At 32.2% G+C, this 20,608-nt stretch overlaps 1 protein-coding gene across 2 annotated transcripts in view; it reads left to right on the top strand.

Annotated features, from left to right (window-relative positions):
- LOC145287902 (arrestin domain-containing protein 2-like) overlaps window positions 1–20,608 on the top strand; it is an 867,795-nt gene that overhangs the window by 556,943 nt on the left and 290,244 nt on the right. For both annotated transcript variants that reach the window (XM_080135843.1, XM_080135842.1), the window contains one exon: window positions 4,201–4,309. The gene's annotated coding sequence lies outside the window, so the exon portion shown is untranslated. The remainder of the gene's footprint in view (window positions 1–4,200; window positions 4,310–20,608) is intronic.

The following is a 20,608-nucleotide window of genomic DNA, read 5'->3' on the forward strand; positions in this document are numbered from 1 at the left end:
CACAAAACTAATGTCACATACAAGGACAAAACTAATATCAGATACAAGCACAAAACTAATATCACATACAAGCACAAAACTAATATCACATACAAGCACAAAATTAATATCACATACAAGCACAAAACTAATATCACATACAAGCACAAAACTAATATCACATACAAGGACAAAACTAATATCAGATACAAGCACAAAACTAATATCACATACAAGCACAAAACTAATATCACATACAAGCACAAAACTAATATCACATACAAGTACAAAACTAATATCACATACAAGCACAAAACTAATATCACATACAAGCACAAAACTAATATCACATACAAGCACAAAACTAATATCACATACAAGCACAAAACTAATATCACATAAAAGTACAAAACTAATATTACATACAAGCACAAAACTAATATCACATAAAAGTACAAAACTAATATTAAATACAAGCACAAAACTAATATCACATACAAGCACAAAACTAATATCACATACAAGTACAAAGCTAATATCACATACAAGAACAAAACTAATATCACATACAAGCACAAAACTAATATCACATACAAGTACAAAACTAATATTACATACAATCACAAAACTAATATCACATACAAGTACAAAATTAATATTACATACAAGCGCAAAACTAATATCACATACAAGCACAAAACTAATATCACATAAAAGCACAAAACTAATATCACATACAAGCACAAAACTAATATCACATACAAGCACAAAACTAATATCACATACAAGCACAAAACTAATATCACATACAAGCACAAAACTAATATCACATACAAGTACAAAACTAATATTACATACAAGCACAAAACTAATATCACATACAAGCACAAAACTAATATCACATACAAGGACAAAACTAATATTACATACAAGCACAAAGCTAATATCACATACAAGTACAAATAAACTTTAAATAAATACACATATTTATTTATGTAAATAAATATTCAAACCTCAATAAGGGGGTGTCTTAGTTTTTTGTAATTCTTCTTAATATTTAAATGATTATTGTTTTTTCTAATGTAAGTCTAAAGAAATTACTAAATCTAATTTTCAAGATGTCCGCTTAAAGTTAAAAATATATACGAGTTATTGCTGTTATATTATTTAACATTCTGTTTCTTAGTTAGGTACGAAAATTATCAATCTTAATACACGAATTATATTTTTACATGTCCTTGCAAAAGCATTCGCTAAAATCATATGACAATTTATTGATAAATCAAGCAAAATTCAAAAGCAATAAAATTTGAGTAATTATTGATCGCAGAAGTTTACTCACATCAATTTCCTCCTACCAAGAATAATCGTATTTATTTAGGAGTATGACTTATAGATTAATCAGAGGATTTTTCCGTCTGATTTTATTAATTTATTTGTATTATAATTTTATACACACACATACACACAAGCATATATATATATATATATATATATATATATATATATATATATATATATATATATATATATATGTACGAGAGAGGGTCAAATGTTTTCGTCATCTACTTTATACTTTTAAAATATCTTAGTTTTCAAGGTAAAGCTCGATGATTGCTAACATTCAACAACTGAACATATCTAAATATATAAGAAGAACATAAAAGCTTAACCACTAGTGACCAACATTAATTTTACGGTTCATTTTTTTTTTAATTCAGAACTTCTGTACATTTTGACGAATAGAGCGGCCTATGGAATGGCAACGGAAATGATTTGTTCGTAAAAGCACACGGTCGAAAGCATCTGTAATTAACATCATCAACCGGTTGTTTGACTAAAGATTAAACGGTTCGTCAAAATGTACCGAGGATTGAAATTTGATGTAATCAACAGTAATATAAATAAAATTATGTTATGTTTGTCATTCCCTATTTTTACTCTCTTTTTCTTATCGCACTTTGTATCTCTCTCTCTCTCTCTCTCTCTCTCTCTCTCTCTCTCTCTCTCTCTATATATATATATATATATATATATATATATATATATATATATATATATAATCAAAATATATTATTTAAGTACATTAATATTAACACTATATATTCTGTAACTACATTATACTTGCAATAACCCTTATACCTGAGTGGCTTCCGGGCCTTGATAAGTGGTGATCACTGGCTAAAAAAAAAACAAAAAAACTACATTATATATATGCATATATATACACACATTGGGAGTACCAAATTGGTTAAAAGGGAAAATTATTCCTAACTCGCATTTAGGTAAAAATGCACTTTCGTAAATAATTGAATTCATTCAAAACATATCACTAAAATCAAAACAAAACAACATCTATATATATATACACACATATATATACGTGTGTGCGTGTGTGTGTGTGTGTGTGTGCTATCTTGAATATTATAGACCATTTGCTATTCTGATCAAAAAATACAAAAGCAAAAACAAATGGATCATCGCATCCGATAGAATCGTTTCATACTCATCCAGTTTCCGGGTTATTCTTTGATTTCGCTTTGAAACGCTGGAAATGTTGGACTCGTAAAAAATTAGAACTGTCAGAGAAACAGTAAAACAAAAATATTCAAGTACGTGGACTGTTTGATGCCGACCAAGACAAGCATAAGTGTTCCACTTATCTTTTCCCTTGAATTCTTATATTTCACATCAAATATAATCGTACGAATTTCACGTGTTCATTTCGTAGAAAATATTCACAAACCAGCTTAAATATACAATCAATAAAAACGGGCGTACTACTCAGTAGAGCGCATAGCATTGACAAAAGTAAAAAAAAAATGATAACATGAAAGGAACGTAATTAAATAATCCATATATATATATATATATATATATATATACATATATATATATATATAATAAAGAACTATGTGTATATATTTGTACATTTATAAATAAATGTATGCAATTCTATTTTATTACGCAAAATTTCATAAAGCAAAACACTTACTTCTTCCTGCCACGCCCTTTTGCACAATATGAGGAGTGTACGAAACAAATAGTACGTCAAATAAATGCCCCTAATTAATATATATATATATATATATATATATATGCATATATATATATATATATATATGCATATATATATACATATTTATATATATACATCTGGTTGCTTTTATATAAGAATAATGCTCATGACTGTTTAGCAACATATGACAGCTTATATAAGAACAAATAAAGAGTATACCTGCTCTACTTCGGTATTGAACACTTCCGTATTCCGTATTAACCCCGTAACATTGGTTACTTAACCTCGCAAAATCAATAATCTCAAATTTATATATATATATATATATATATATATATATATATATATATATATATATATATAAGATGGGTTAAGAAATTGCAACAACGAGAGAAAGATGTATATTTAAATAAGGGGGTGGTCACCAACAATGTGTATTTTTCAACCTTCTTTTATTATTCCGTGTTTTGGTTTTCCATTGAAAATTATGTTTAGATCGTTGTAATATTTTTTTTAAATCATTGAAATTGTTTTTAACGCGTTTCAGACGTTCTGTGAAGCGCCCTCTTCAGAAAGTATTTAAAAAGATTAGAATATATTCAAGATTTGTTAAAAATTTTGTAGTTCATTTGAAATGTTCCGAGAGGTGGAAACATGTGCACACGATTCTACTTTTCATTCGGATGTCCAATTTTTTATTACTGGTTCATTGGGCTGCCCAATAAACCAGTGATAAAAAAATGACAGAAAGATTATTAAACTACTTGAAATCGTAAGATTGCATTTACGCAAGAATTGATTATAGTTTTTAAAAGTCTCTAAAGTGATTTCAATTTAAATTCTTAAACAAGCTTGATAATAATAATATTTTAAAAATAAATGTGAGCAATTAATTTTATTATTTACATACACTAGTGTTTTTTTATTAAGAAAGCATCAGTGTATGAAGCGAAAATTACTGCTGGTCGTGAGATTCGAACCCAGCCACAATGTGCGTGTGGATATGGATGTCATATAAAAATGTAAACTGCAAATAGAAGTGTTCGGATTTTGTGAATTTCTCAACTTTGAAATATGAAGAAAACTAAACTAGATGAAGCAGATATTAATTTTTTTTTTTTTTTTGTAAATAAAATTTAGAAAATATATTTTTGTACATAAACATAAATCTATTTTGTTTTGTTTTTGTTTTTTCTTTCCAGGGAAAAGGTGTTCTCGTATTTTCAAGTTGGTATTTGTAGTCCGTAACAGACAAAACATATGGAGAGATTGGGACAGCTCCTAAATTTAGCTACAGCTTGCTACGCACAGGTAAGTGGCATTGTTTGTTTGTTTCGTTCATACAGCGTACTTTCGTGCACATCCATCAATTTATTTCTAATATAACGTGGAACATCATCATCGGACGTCACCCGGGGAAGATAACACTTTCAGGAGCAAAGATGGTACTATTATCCTTTGCGTAACCAAGGTTACTTTTCTTTCTTTCTTTGAATTCGGACCAAGATAAAAGGGTAGTGTCTGTTCTAATGCTACACTTCAACTTTATGTTCACAGTTAGCGCAGGAGAAATCCTGCACGATTGAGACAGTTTAAAATTTTTATTCCTTTTCCCCACATTAAAAAACGACCCTGGTGTCTAACTTTGGCCTCGTGGAGAGGTAAAATAAAAAAGAACCAAGGTTACCTTTTTTGTTTCTGATTTTGTATAATCTTTCTGATGCTGCACTTCATTTTCTTTTTTGGTCTCGGTTAATAGATGAGGCATCCTTCATGACTCATACATTTTTTTTATTTTGATTACTAACTAGAGTGTCCATGTTTGGGGAGCTGATTTCCCCCACATTAAAAACCGACCCCATGTTTAACTCTGCCCTCGTAGGGAGGTAAGTAAACAAAAAACACGAATAAGTAAAAATAAATAACGTATGTTCATATTTGAGCATTAATATTTTCTTATGGAGACGCGTTTTCTGTCAACATGTGATAACAGTAAAGATCGAAAAGGTCACTGTTCGATGCCACGTACTCATATGGTAATTTCTGACACGCAGTTCAGGTGTTTTGAATCGTGTGATCAGCGATACAGTTATCTTACTGTTGGGATTTCCAAATGAACTTTTGTGACCTCTGAACTGTTCATTTAAAGTATTACCTACCATACCAATGTAATACTTACTAGTATTTGGGTGTTCTTTCGTGGAGATTTTCACTTTGTATGCTGCCGAGGTAACTACGCAATTTTCTATTTAGTGGGCATTCTTGATTATTTCTACAATTAAAATATTTAATAGTGCTATTTTATTTAATTCTGACGTGTTATTAAGAATACTCCTATTATTTTTTAATTTATTTTTTCTACATTTTCGCTGCAGCTGTAGCTTAATATAACTGTAATTTTATTGAAGATTTTATCGAGAATATTATTAGGTGTTACTTTATGAGATTAAGAATTTTTTTCCTACGTTAGTTTTTACATTTAAATTAAAAGGGGGTAGGAACCATATCATCTTCCTTCTCTTATTTCTGGGTGTTGTAGTATTAAGTGAAGGGTGGATGTATTCTAGTTTTGTATTTTTGTAACCATTAAGTGCTTTATCATAACAGTTTGTGAGTGTAAAAAATATGTCCAGTAGGGGAATTATTGTTTATTCTTTTACTGGTGGAATTTGGGATGTGTTTTGTTATGGAGTGTGAGTTTTCCTATATGACTTCGATATTATCTTTTGTGTAGAGCGCATATATTTTATTCTTTAAATCTAGGATTACATCTAACAATTTAAGTTTTGATATTTCATACTAATTCCACGTTTAAAATAATTATTTTCAATTACTAAAGGATTATCTTTATCATTTTTTCACATTTAGAGCCATTGGAGTCCCTCATGATCATAAGTTCATCGTCTCTGTACAAGCAATTAATCTTCTACCTCAAAGGCCCTGGTTAAATGATACAAAATATATAATACCACTAGGTTTGTCATTTCAGCCGAATCTAGGGAAACCATAGAACTATCAAAAGGCCAACCTGGTCTTTTTTATCCATTATTCTTCATTACTTAGTAGTACAGTTGTTCTGGATCTCTTTAAAATTCCTCTTCGTCCTCTGATATATCTGAAGTAAAAGTTGCAAATTCCAATACTTCTTCAAAAAGCTCCTTGGTAACTGAAGGGTAGTAGCTTTCAATGTCGAATTGGATGGAAGCCATACTTTTTAACCTTTGAAATTATTAGAGGAGGGCCTGCTTATACTATATAAGATAACCGTAGTAAACTTTTCAGGGTTTTTTTTGCATTCAAGTTTCACATAATTCAATGTAAACATTTAAATTTAACAAAATTCAGTAATCCCTCTCGGTTTCTATGCGTGTTTCTGTGCGTGTATATTTTTCCAAGTAGATTAAATCCAATCGTCTACATTTCTTGTCAGAGGTGCATTGCTTAAACTGTTACAAATCCCTATGTCGGAAAGTGTTTAAGAAGGACCATTCCTCCCATACACTGCTCTTAATTGTTGCACTCCCTCCTCTCCTCCCAAGATACCCCTATAGGATACCCTAAGGCTGGCAATTAACAGCCCGCCCCACAATCAACAAGAGGATTGGACATGACAGCTGCGCTAATTACTGACCAGAGATGAGAAATAATGAAAAAGAATACAATTACAAGAAAAACGCCAGGATTAAACGAAAGTCACTTAAATTTAAACGCTATCTACCTGTGTCTATTTGTGATGATTTGTCCGTCTGAACTCAAAACTATACTATTACTTCTATTAGTGTATCATTTGTCTATATTTAATTGCTCAATTCAGTTTATTATAATATTTCAGACGATTGTACAATATTTCAATACTCAATTCGAATTCTGAATCTGTGAGATTCATCGCCTTTATGGAATAATATAAAGAGATGAAATAGAGAGAGAGAGAGAGAGAGAGAGAGAGATAAGGGAGAGATGAAAAAGAGAGCAAATATGGATATAGATAGAGAGAAAACGCGGAGATAGATAGAAAGGAAAAGTACAATACGCAAAAAGAGGAGAGCCTCTATTAGAATATCACAATGGAGTTTGAAATGGTGAATCCTTTGACGCAAATGAAATCCTTATAGAAATTAATAAATATGGAAGTTAATTGCATATTTAGTAAAATATATAAGTATTGACCGAACAAGTCATAAATGGTCTATTATAATAATAATAATAATAATAATAATAATAATAATAATAATAATAATAATAATAATAATAATAATAATCTAGTATAAAAGTGAGACCTATATACTTGACCATCTTTTGATCTAGCGACTTGAAATTTTGTATTAAGGTTATTCATACATATGGAAAACTTTTCAATCAATTCTCACTCCGAAAAAAGGGCTGTTAAAGGGTCAAAATTAAAAATTAGTACTTGGAGATCATCGGATTTTTAACTATTTGTCAACTGTTTCACGGCCGTGTATGCGTAAATCGTTCACATTATGTTAAAAATTAGTAGGTTTGAAAAACCTTTAAAAATCGTATCAAGTTGGGTTAATAGATATCGTATTTTACTGTCTTTAATTGTTGGTTTTGATCTCATTCCTTGAATTTTTTTCAATTAGAAGAAGTGATATGTTTAGCAAAAAACATTATACTACATTCACATTGTTTGGCTCCTTTCCGTTTTGTTTTACTTCATTATTTTAAGGAATTTAACATTAGGTTTAATACCGAGCAACACCGAGTCATCTTTCAGTAATAATAATAATAATAATAATAATAATAATAATAATAATAATAATAATAAAAGAACAGCGGAACTTCATTAAAATCCCTTTCTTTCCTTTCCTCAAGGAAACTATTTTAAAAGGGGCCACATATTATAAAATATGAGCATTTATTTCATAGTTTGTTTAATACTAAACACGTAAGAAATATATGTATATATATGCATACACACACACACACACACATATATATATATATATATATATATATATATATATATATATATATATATATATAAACTGTGTCAATCGATTTATTGCAGCTTTGTAAAATATCAATATGTTATTAAATATACGTCAGAATAAAATGAAAATTATACCATCAAAGGGCTGCTTTAAGGTTAGTTATTTCCCAAAATGTTATTCAAAGTCATGCTATATTCACGAAGGTATGGTATTTTATTTATTATCAAAGAAATTATACTGTCCATCGCTTTATTGCAGATCTCTAAAGATGACCCGAAAGCAGGCGATTAAATGTTATCGAAAAGCAAAGGACAGTTGCTGGACTCACAGAAGGATTGTCCATCAAAGATTTAGCCACATAGCTGGAAAGGGATCCAGGAACTTTTGCCTCATTCTTGAACATCCGAACACAAAATCCAGAAAAATAATGGCACCAGGAGAAACCTTTCAGATCGTGATATTCGGTAAATATGTAGGGAAGTCAACCGAAAGACAAACAACACCAGTGCTTCTGTTTTTTAAAACGCTGGAATCACTCCAAGATCCAGGCAGGCCGGATACAATGTGTTGAATGGGACGGCAAGGGACATAAAACCTCTTCCAAGACCTCCATTGAGCAAGGTACATAGGGAAAAACGAATGGCTTCGACACAGAATTACATGAAAATGGATTTCCAACAAGTCCTATTAAGGGATGAGACCCATGCTACTCTTGACGGTCCGTATAGATGGATCAAGTTTGAAGTCCGAACAGAAATCCGGCCCCTTACAGAGTTCATCGCAAACAAGGAGGTGGAGGTATCATGTTTCCGGCGGGAGTCATTCGACATAAGTTGGTTGGACCATGTCGAGTGCTAGAGGGTGTAAGCCTTATCAGCAATGCGTATGCGGCCTATTTGGATAATCATTTGTTGACATGACTAGATGACCTACCATTGTCACGTCGCTTTCAGACGATTTTTATACATGACAATGTACCAACCCATTCTGGTTGGGGCGAGTGCAGCCTTCCTTGAATCTATCAGATTCGTTGGGAAAGCTTTCATGACCTGACCACGGTGTTCTCCAGACCATAACCTCATTTAATATCTCTAGTCAATATTAAAAAGAGGAGTTTATAAGGGACGAGAGCAATTTACTTCAAAGGATTCTTTGTGGAGGAACACACTTGATGTTGCTAGAGCCATAACTCCTCTTAAAATCAAACAATTGACTTCTCCGGGGAAAAAAGGTTGTTTTAAGTTATTTTTTAAAAATGGTGGCTATGTGGATAAATAATTAATTTATATGATGCTTATACCTAGGATATGCTTTTGTTTGTTATTTTTAGACAGAAAAATATAATAAAAAGTAAAGTTCGCAAAATACATTGAATATTTGCATTGTATATTTGTATATTTGCCAAAAACATTGTATATTTGCCCTAAAACATCATCTTAAAAGACCTGCAATAAAGCGATGGACAGTGGAAATTCATCGATAAAGAATAAAATGTCATAACTTCGTGAATATCGCATGAATTTGAATAACCTTTCTGGAAATAACCAACCGTAAATTAGTCATTTGATGATACAATTTTCATTTTGTTGTGGTGTATATATAGTAAAATATTGATAATTTACTAATCTGCAATAAAGCAATTGGTATTATATATATATATATATATATATATATATATATATATATATAAAGCGATTGGCATTATATATATATATATATAATTATATATATATATATATATATATATATATATATTGTGTCTATTTCCCTACTTTTATTTTTTAGTCGCTATCTATTTTCCTTTTCTCCTCGGTCTTATTTTTTTTTATATAAAATTAATTCCGAAATCTTCCCTTCATGATTGCCTTAATAAAGTTTTGTACTCCCAAGAAAATCATGATATATATATATATATATATATATATATATATATATATATATATATATATATATATATATATATATGCTGTTTGATATAAATTCATTTAATACAGGGGTTTCCAACCTTCTGGCACTCGCCACCTTATACTGAAAAGTTTGAAACCTCTGACATCTCCTACTTTAGACTTACTCTCTGTAGCTTTATTTTCTTTATATTTTCTGTGAATGTCAGTGAATGAAACATGAAAAAACTGTCAGCTATAAGCAATGGACATGCGTTTGACGAGTCCACACAGATAAAACACATAATCACGATTAACTAGTACACACACACACATAAAGTTTTAGACAGGTACACCGATTCGCTAAGATGCAAACATGCTTACTGCCATAATATCACTTTATGACGTTTTGCTTTGCACATAAACAAAAGAAAATGTCAGAGCTTGACAATATAATTAATGAAATATAATTAATGTTATCTCAAGCTACTTTCAACAATTCTCCCCGAACCCCTACCAAGGTGTCGCGACACCCGTGGAGGTCGCAATTCACTGGATGGTCACTGATTAAGTTTATTCTTAGCTAAAAACATATCAATTCAATTAACTTGGACATAATCAGTTAGCATCTGCTTCTTTCAATTATCTGGAATAGTAAAATGCCTGGCGTCAAATAGCATCAAAACTTTAATGCCTCACGAAGAAAGGAAGTTTACTTGATTCCATCTTAATATGCTTGCCACTTTCAAGTAAGTCTGAGCTCCGCTAAAGCCGATTATCATAGACTAAAAGATTTGCTAACTTACAAATACTTATGTCTGCTCGAACTTAATCTGTTTCATAGATTTCATAGATATTATTTTACGCGCAGATTCTTTTTTCATCTGAAAACTATTGGAAAAATTAATCTAATCAATTTTTATTAAAAGTAATAAAAGTGGTTTTCTATAATCTAATTATCATTTGCAGCGGTCTTGTCATTTAAGAGCGTCGGCGCCCACGGCTCTCCAATGCGGGCGGCTATCCATAGCTTGAAACAGCTCAACTTTTGGCGATAAACTTGTCCAATCGATACAGTTATTCATCCAAGTGCATCTTAGTCGACCTTTCATTCAGTCAGTCAATAGTAGATGTTCTATGCATCTGTGACCGTAAATATGTCCTAAGTGTGACCGTAAATATGTCCTAAGTATGACCGTAAATATGTCCATAATATAACCGTAAATATGTTCTAAGTATGACCGTAAATATGACCTTAGTATAACCGTAAATATGTCCTAAGTATAACCGTAAACATGTGTTAAGTATGACCGTAAATATGTCCTTAGTATGACCGTAAATATGTCCTAAGTGTGACCGTAAATATGTCCTAAATATGACCGTAGATATGTCCTAAATATGAATGTAAATATGTCGCAAATATGACTGAAAATATGTCTTAAGTATGACCGTAAATATGTCCTAAGTATAACCGTAAACATGTGTTAAGTATGACCGTAAATATGTCCTTAGTATGACCGTAAATATGTCCTAAGTGTGACCGTAAATATGTCCTAAATATGACCGTAGATATGTCCTAAATATGACTGTAAATATGTCCCAAATATGACTGTAAATATGTCTTAAGTATGACCGTAAATATGTCCTAAGTATAAACGTAAATATGTCCTTAGTATGACCGTAGATATGTCCTAAATATGACCGTAGATATGTCCTAAATATGACCGTAAATATGTCCTAAGTATGACCGTAAATATGCCTTAAGTATGACCGTACATATGTCTTAAGTATAACCGTACATATGTCCTTAGTATAACGGTAAATATGTCGTAAGTATAACCGTAAATATTTCCCAAGTATGACCGTAAATTTGTCCTTGGTATGACCGTAAATATGTCCTAAGTATAACCGCAAATATGTGCTAAGTTTGACTGTAAATATGTCCTAATTATGAACGTAAATATGTCCTAAATATGACCGTAGATATGTCCTAAGTATGACCGTAAATATGTCCAAAGTATGACTGTAGATATGTCCTAAGTATAACCGTAAATATGTCCCAAATATGACTGTAAATTTGTCTTAAGAATGACCGTAAATATGTCCCAAGTATGACCGTAGCTATGTCCTAAATATGACCGCAAATATGTCCTAAGTATGACTGTAAATATGTCCTAAGTATGACTGTAAATATGTCCTAAGTATGACCGTAAATATGTCCTAATTATGACCGTACATATGTCCTAAGTATTACCGTAAATATGTGCTAAATACTACCGTACATATGTACTAAGTATTACCGTAAATATGTGCTAAATATTGCCGTACATATGTCCTAAGTATGACCGTAAATGTGTCCTAAGTATGACCGTTTATATGTCCTTAGTATAACCGTAAATATGTCCTTAGTATGACCGTAAGTGTGCCTTTAGTATGACCGTACATATGTCTTAAGTATAACCGTACATATATCATTAGTATAACCGTAAATATGTCCTAAGTATAACCGTAAATATGTCCTAAGTATGACCGTAAATATTTCCTAAGTATGACCGTTAATATGTCCTAAGTATAACAATAAATGTCCTAAGTATGACCGTAAATATGTCCTAAGTATAACCGTAAATATGTCCGAAGTATAACCGTAAATATGTCCTAAGTATGACCGTAAATATGTCCTAAGTATAACCGTAAATATGTCCTAAGTATAACCGTAAATATTTCCTAAGTATGACCGTAAATATGTCCTAAGTATAACAATAAATGTCCTAAGTATGACCGTAAATATGTCCTAGTATAACCGTAAATATGTCCTAAGTATGACCGTAAATATGTCCTAAATATGTCATTTGTCTTTTCATGATAGTTTCCATCAGCAGACCTTTAATGCATCTATACCCAGTCCATACTTCCTCGTTAGAAATGTGATCTTTCTAAACAGGTCCATTAGCTTACTTATAAAACTTATTTATAGTAAGGGATTGCAACGAGCAATCTTCTTACCTGTATTTCGATATATCATTTTATGACGATGCCGCTGGTTTTGTTAGCAGATGCAATTTATTTTAAATATGGTATTTTTGAGTGTTAATTTTTATCGGTAGGATAGTGCTTCGGCATTAAGATGTTAATCGAAGTTAAGTTGAAATAACACTCTAACTAAATTTGTTAAGATGACTTCCTAAACATTCAATCATTTAATACACGAGGAAGCGATTTTTAAAATGGTTCAATGATGAAGTGTCACAATGTAATGCATTTTTAATTTGCTTTTAATCATTCAAACAGCAATAATAAAGTTTTATCTTTTATAAATAAGCAGAAGTATAGGCGGGATTGTGAAACAATAGATATTCGCATAAAGAGTATGGATTCCGATAGAGGAATCATCAAAAGCGATGAACCAATTTCGAATTATGTATCAGCTAAACACCTGGAAATAGATTATCAAGTCGCATCAGAGTTTCATTCTTTCTGAGTTTCTATTCTCATGAATATGTCTAGAAATACTAATCGCCTGTTTGTTTGGGAAAGGAAAACAAGAGGACCTGACAATATTAACATATTAACATATTATATATGCATATATATATATATATATATGTTTGTATATGTATGTATATATATATATATATATATATATATATATATATATATATTGATACTGCCAATATCTATGCATATTCATATCGCACAAACCGATGGGTAGAACACTTGAGAACCATTACTGGCTTCCAACAATATATGAATTTATAAGTAACTAGTATGTACAATTCCAACCGAGGATGATTTTTATCCATGGAAATAGTCCTAGACAAGATATGATGTAATTTGATGCGAACAGCTAGAAATACTATTTAAAGCAAAAAAAGCTAGTCACTGATAAGTATTATAGAAGCCCACCTACATACAACATTTCTTCTCAGTTTTGTCACAAATATAGGGAGTAAAGAATAAAATAAGGGAAGTACGAGTTATAATGCTGCCGAAAGTAAATCCAAGGTCTACATTCTATATTCTACTCTACTTTGCTTTCTTCTAATTTCTTGATTAATAGAATGAGAATAATAAAATCTGGGAAAGTATACAAGAAAAGAAGAAGAAGGAGGAGGAGGAGGAGTAGAAGGAGAAGAAGGAGTAGAATAAGAAGGAGAAGGAGAAGAAGAAGAAGAACAACAACAACAACAACAACAGCAACAACAACAACAAGGAGGATAAGAAGAAGGGGAAGAAGAAGGAGGAGGAGGAGAAGAAAGAGAAGGAGAAAAAGGAGAAGACGAAGGAGTAGAAGAAGAAGGAGAATGAGAACGAGAAGAAGAAGAACAACAACAACAAGAAGGAGGAGAAGAAACAGAAGAAGAAGAAACAGAAGAAGAAACAGAAGAAGAAGAAAGATTAATGTATTTAAAACTATACGAGTAATTCAAGCCATTGTTTGTGCCAAGCATTAAATGGTAATGATTATTCTTGGCACAGAAATGAGAGAAACTAATGTTATTGTTTCTAATCGGTATTCATTTTTATAAATAGAGGGAAGATATCCATAAAGTTGTTACAAGTTTTGAATAATAGCGTTTAAAGATGGCCGATATGATTTCAACAATTTGGAGATTCGCAAACAAGAGTATCACGAGTAGAATCCGATCCATTTCCTAAAGCGATAGACTCGTTAAAGTGATAAAAGAAAAGTATTTATAGGAAATTAACCAAAAAAATTGAGAACATTATCATGATTTTGAATTAAAGAACCACGTGAGAAAACGCAATAAAGCAAGAAACGTATTGTCTTATACTTTCTCAGATGCTTCCTCGTATGTCCATATTTATTTGTCTACTCGTGAAGTGAAGAGTTAGACACAAGGTCGGTTTTAATGTGGTGGAATATTCACCTAAAACGGCACTGTAGATCTGGCTGAAAGTAAATCCTGAAAACAATGCATCGAATAAGGACAGATGAATAAATATATTACAATATACTCTACACGCTAATCCATGTCAAGAGGTCAAGTACAACGCTTTGTATGTCAATGAAAGGGTTACTTTTAGCTATTTTAAGATGAGTGTCGATTATTTAGAGAATTCAGACTACTATTCTTATCTAAACTGCGATTTTTGCTACGTTTCGGCTGATGTAACCCTTGATGTTCTGGAGGTATATTATGTCGACCTCGAAAATCTGCATCAGAATTTCAAACGAAGCACTTTACCATTTAAAGCATGATACCAGCGGAGTAGCATGATTTCGTAAAGTCATCCATAACCAGGTAGAAGTGCTATATAATTCGAAATTGTGTCCTGAAATTTGCTTGACTTAGGCTTGAAACTTCTATCACCAACTTTCTGCGTAACACAGCAGGTTTTAGTCGGTATACGAGAGAAAAGGTTGCTATGACATCAACATTGCAAAATTGGTACTTGGAGGGTCATCGGAGTTTTATCCGTTTTTCAACTGTTTAACGACTGCGCATGCACGAATCGTTTCCATGACAGCTTCCTTATGTTAAGAATGAGTAAGTTTGACAACACCTTTTAAAGATCGTGGCTAATTAACCTGAAGGTTATCGTACTTGACTCATCTTCTTTAGATTTTGGTTTCGCTCTCAGGTCGGAGCTGAACTGGTTTAGAAAGAAAAAACATAATCCTCGCATGGACATGCTTCAGTTTCTTTCCATTTTTACTTCAGTTTTTAAAGGAATTTAACGTTGCGTTCAATACCGTAAAACGCCGGGTATTAAACATGTTAGTAAAACATTAAACCGTACATGATCACGCTTTGCAAAAAGCGTGTATCGATTCCGATAATGACCTCTAAACTGTGCCCAGCATTTGAAATGCATTAAGTTGTTTAAACATGCGAGTTTATTAAAGCTGTAACATTTTATCTAAAAGAGCATTTTGTTGGTGGCCATTTTTAAGTTCGTTCAATAATACTGCCACAACATGATTGAATACCTTGGACAACTTAATTGATCATCGGAATTGAACTATTGTAATGGAGCAAACTGGGGTCGGCTTATCATTTGTTTGTTGCGCATTGGTTCCCCTTTTTGATCGGGTCTTCTATTGACATAGAAATAGCACAAGCCAAATACGATGCTGATAATAGATTCAATAAACCTTTATTTAACGTATGTCCCAGATAGTAGCCCCCTATTTCAAAGGCCCTGTCGGTGGGGCATTAGAATACGCCGATTGCCCCCCTGCAGAGGTTAAAAGTCCCTCTATGGGGGTCCTGGATATGACCTTATACTATATCCAGTGGCGAGGCCCCAGCTTGTGGGCTTTGGGGAGTGTGGAGCCACCCTTTAATTACCATTGCCCCCAGGTCCACTCTGACCCGGAGTGATAGTACATGTTAGGGTTCCAACTATGGGTTAAATAGAAACCAACTTGAAAACAACAAATATATTCTATTAAAAAATTTTTTTCTTCAAAATCTTTGGATTCGGCATTAAATAACCCGAAAAGGGTTGATATGCCGTAAAACAAAAACAAACAACCAACCTATTTCAAATGGGCATTGTACCTTGTTTGGGGTATACATTGAATTTTAAAAAAATACAAATGAGTTTTACTCTATTATTCTGAAAAATTATTCAGTGTTTTCAACGCTCAATAAATTATCAAATCTATGTATGTAGGGGTTAAAATGTGTCAATGTTTGACTTATTTTACGAAAACACATAGTACTCCATACCTGTCGTGTGTTATTTATTTTCGGAGAGCTTCTCTTCCTCTTTTCTGTTCAAGTCGTATTTTTAAAACTAACACTTGCGGTAGGCATACGCCATTGTTCTTTGGTTATTCATTTCCGGTAGGATGCTTGTTTATTTAAAGTATTTTACTCACTTTCACATTTGATAATTTCAGCTTTGAAAATTATCTGATGGTTAAGTTGAATATAGTGTTATTAAAACGCAATTAGCTATTTTTGTTTTTTTTATTTTCTTTTACATGAAAAGTTTAATTAATTTCTTATATCTTTTGATTATTAGATGTGTCTGAGACTCGTTGAAAATCTTGTAAAACTTGTAATTTTTGTATGTTTATATTAATTTTAGAGTTAAAATTCACCCCCATAGAGTGTGATAAGAATGGTTGTCCAACAACTTAGATTGTCCTAAAGGGATTTATATATATATATATATATATATATATATATATATATATATATATATATATATACACGGATGCCTATATATGTGTACATATATGTATAGGCTTGTATATATATAATAGATTCCACAGCCAAACAACGTCGCAGCCCAAAGGAGTCAAGACAGTCAACGAACAGGAAGTCCAAGACTCGAGTTTCGCCCTCATTTGGGCTCATCAGTTAGATACATCCGAACTTATATATGTTCTCATCTCTTGCATATAAGACCATTCTAATACAGCTTAAGTTCCAATATTGGAAAAAATAGCAGTGAAATGAGGTGAGAATGACATTTACACGACTCGATGTTGGGCATTAAAACGTGCTGATCTTTTACTGCTAAATGTATATATATATATATATATATATATATATATATATATATATATATACATTTAGCAGTAAAAGATCAGCACGTTTTAATGCCCAACATCGAGTCGTGTAAATGTCATTCTCACCTCATTTCACTGCTATTTTTTCCAATATTGGAACTTAAGCTGTATTAGAATGGTATTATATGCAAGAGATGAGAACATATATAAGTTCTTTGATTTATCAGTAACTTTATTAGTCGGTAAATACTTAGGGAGTATATATTTTGTATATTTATACTGCATTAGGTTAAATGGAAAAGACGTATACATTATACGACCCATCTGTAATTGTATGATTTCCTTAACAATGTTTTGTAGCGTCGATTGATTATAAGCGACATTAGATATTTCATTCGATAATTCTGTCATCGCCTTATCTTCATTCCATATCCAAACAAGATGTACACTCAGCTATTATAAATCAGCTTTTGGATATTTTGCAGTAAAAAGCTATGTAAAAAAAAGGATGCAGTAAGATTATAACGATGAGACTAAAAAATGCTGATACATATTAAAAGGCGAACAAAAAAAAAACCTTTCGACGACTGGAAAATAATGATTGCACTTCAGTAAGAATCGACGTGAAGACATGACTGCATGCGCTAAGATGCGTCATTAAATTTCGAGCGAGAGTTTTGTTTGTGGTCTAACATGTTAATCGTTGAATGCGTAGTTTTATTGAACGCAGCATAATTTCTATGTATTGTTAGAATCTATTGTCTATGGATCATTCGTTGCTGCTCTATGTAGTATAGTCTATCAGGTTGACAAAAAGTTTCTTGCGGTTTTTAACTTTTAAATTCAGATAAACATATCTCGGCTCAAACAAAAATGTTTTTGATCGAAATAAGCACCATCAGAATCAATACACTTTTGCCAGCACAAAACAAGTGTATTTATGTGTTGGAGCTTTTTTATCAACTTTTCTATCCTCTGTTTGTCTGTTAGAATTGGAGCTCATTCGAGGGCCGCTGTTATAAAAGAAACGATAGAGTGCCGAAAGACTGTCAACATTGAAATTTTGAAATGATTTATCCTTCACATATTAGGATTGATATCTGTTCGTGATCTGCAATGAAAGACTAACATCAAATTTGCTGCCAGAGAAAAAAAAAACTGGAATATTCTATAGCATCAGAAGATTGATCACTCCCGACTCAAATCTATGCCTGGATAAAAACCAAATACATCTTAAAACAAGTAACGTTTCCATATTTAAGGAAAGGAGCACCCTTTTTCATATTGACAGGGTTACAAAAGCGTCTTCAAAATCTGGTGTGGGGCGACCTCTTCTCCACTCAGCTGTCACCTATTCACAGAAGAGATGTTACGAATCTATATTTACTTTATCGTCATGCTCATGGCAGGTGCTCGGCTAAGCTTTAATCTCTGATTCCCATGTAAAACATTCACGGCAAAAACACTCAACTATCTACAACCAGTGTCATCAATTTCCCTTACTCGCTATCTGTACCTGAATCTAAACGAAAATCCCATTAGCAAAACTTATTTTCTAAGGTTTCCCGACTGTGCAACACAATATCATGAGACTGTTTCCCAGTTGACTATAACATGGTTGTTTTCAAGTCCAACGTAAACGACTTCTTATTGAGTCTTCCTATCACGTAATCAATTTGTACCTAATTTTCACTATTACCTTTTGATCGGGGTGTTCACTTATTATCCTTTATACTCGAGTGGCTTCAGCGTTTTAATAAGCAGTAACCTATCTGTAAACAAGGATATGATAACAAGCATAATTATAATACGGTTGATAGCAAACTTTGCCATGTCATTAATGTTGCTACGGAGCCTATATAAATACATGACAACTTGACTCTTATACTAGTCTACTTTCCAAATAATTTCAGCACTGACATAATGACATGAAAAGTCGGTAACTTTTTCGGTTCCTAAAATTTAAGGTAGTCTAAGTGAGTTTATTTAACTGTTTTATTGTACGGCATATCAACCTTATTATTGTGATTCAATGCCGAATTCCTTCATTTTGATACAAGTTGTTTTGTTTCGCGTTCTTTATATTTGCAAATATTTACGCATGATGCTTGGTTTAGTGGTTTTTGTTTTACGGCATATCAACCTTTTTCGGGTTATTTAAAGTAGAATCTGGTAATTTTGGAAATAAGATTTTATGCTTAATATTTTTGTATCTTCAAATATTTATTCATCGTTCTGCTTTGCTAAGCGGTTACGAAAATTCATCTGATTGTTTTTTGTAAATTATGGTAATGAATAAACGAAATACGAAAGTAAGAATTTCCATATTCTTTCTTATTTTTTATTAATTTTACAGAATAAAAGATAATACATTAAAAACAATATTTTGTTATGTTTTTTACAATTGCCATACCATTAACATTACTAGAGCACATGCCATATGAGGGAGCATTGTTTAACACATCATCATCAGTGGGCTTGCTGTTTTAACAGGGTCAGCGACCACGGCTCTCAAAGTTGTAGAGCCATGATAATCTCGGGAAGACAAATAAATACCGTAGTTTTTCGTTATTTCCTGTCTTGAGTCGGGGGTTGCATCTCCGTCCAGTGAGTAAAACGCGCCCCCAAATACCAACCTGGAAATTTCTACAACTCAGCGCGGTGCATACAGCGCATAACATTCCCAAATGGTCACCCATCTGGTACTGGTCAGGCTAATCATTGCTTAACTTCAAGATCTGGATAGAACCAGTGTGCCTACGTGATTGTGCCGTAAAACACATAGGTGTGCGAAAAGACTTTTTGAAAGATGTGTTATTATTGGAAGAATCATTAACAAATGCACCTCATTTACATTTAGAAAATATCAAGTCGGAATGTTCTTTTTTTTGTTGTCTGTTTGTTTCTGCGACGGTACCAGGCATCGTGTGGGTTCGAGTGATTGAAATGTAGCGACAGAAAGTGTAACGGATACATTACATATATACTACGCTACATAGGAAAGATAGATGGTCTCATGAAAATAGATTCTGCACTACACAACACCACAAAATGGAATAGATAATACTTAGATCATTATTATTAGGAAATGTCCACCTACTACATTGTCCTACTTTCTGAATTAATATTACAATAAGCTGCCATGGTAAAGTAAATTCAGTTGTGGATACCAAGATAGTTACACCATGGTTTAGACTTCAGATTTTGTGGGCTTCATATTCAGTAACTAGCAGTTCAGTCCGGCTTTGCTTGGGCGCTATATACTCTTCATAACCTTATGTGC

Source organism: Euprymna scolopes, chromosome 11 (assembly GCF_053919585.1).
Source record: "Euprymna scolopes isolate OS-2025 chromosome 11, ASM5391958v1, whole genome shotgun sequence".
Classification (NCBI taxonomy): domain Eukaryota; kingdom Metazoa; phylum Mollusca; class Cephalopoda; order Sepiida; family Sepiolidae; genus Euprymna; species Euprymna scolopes.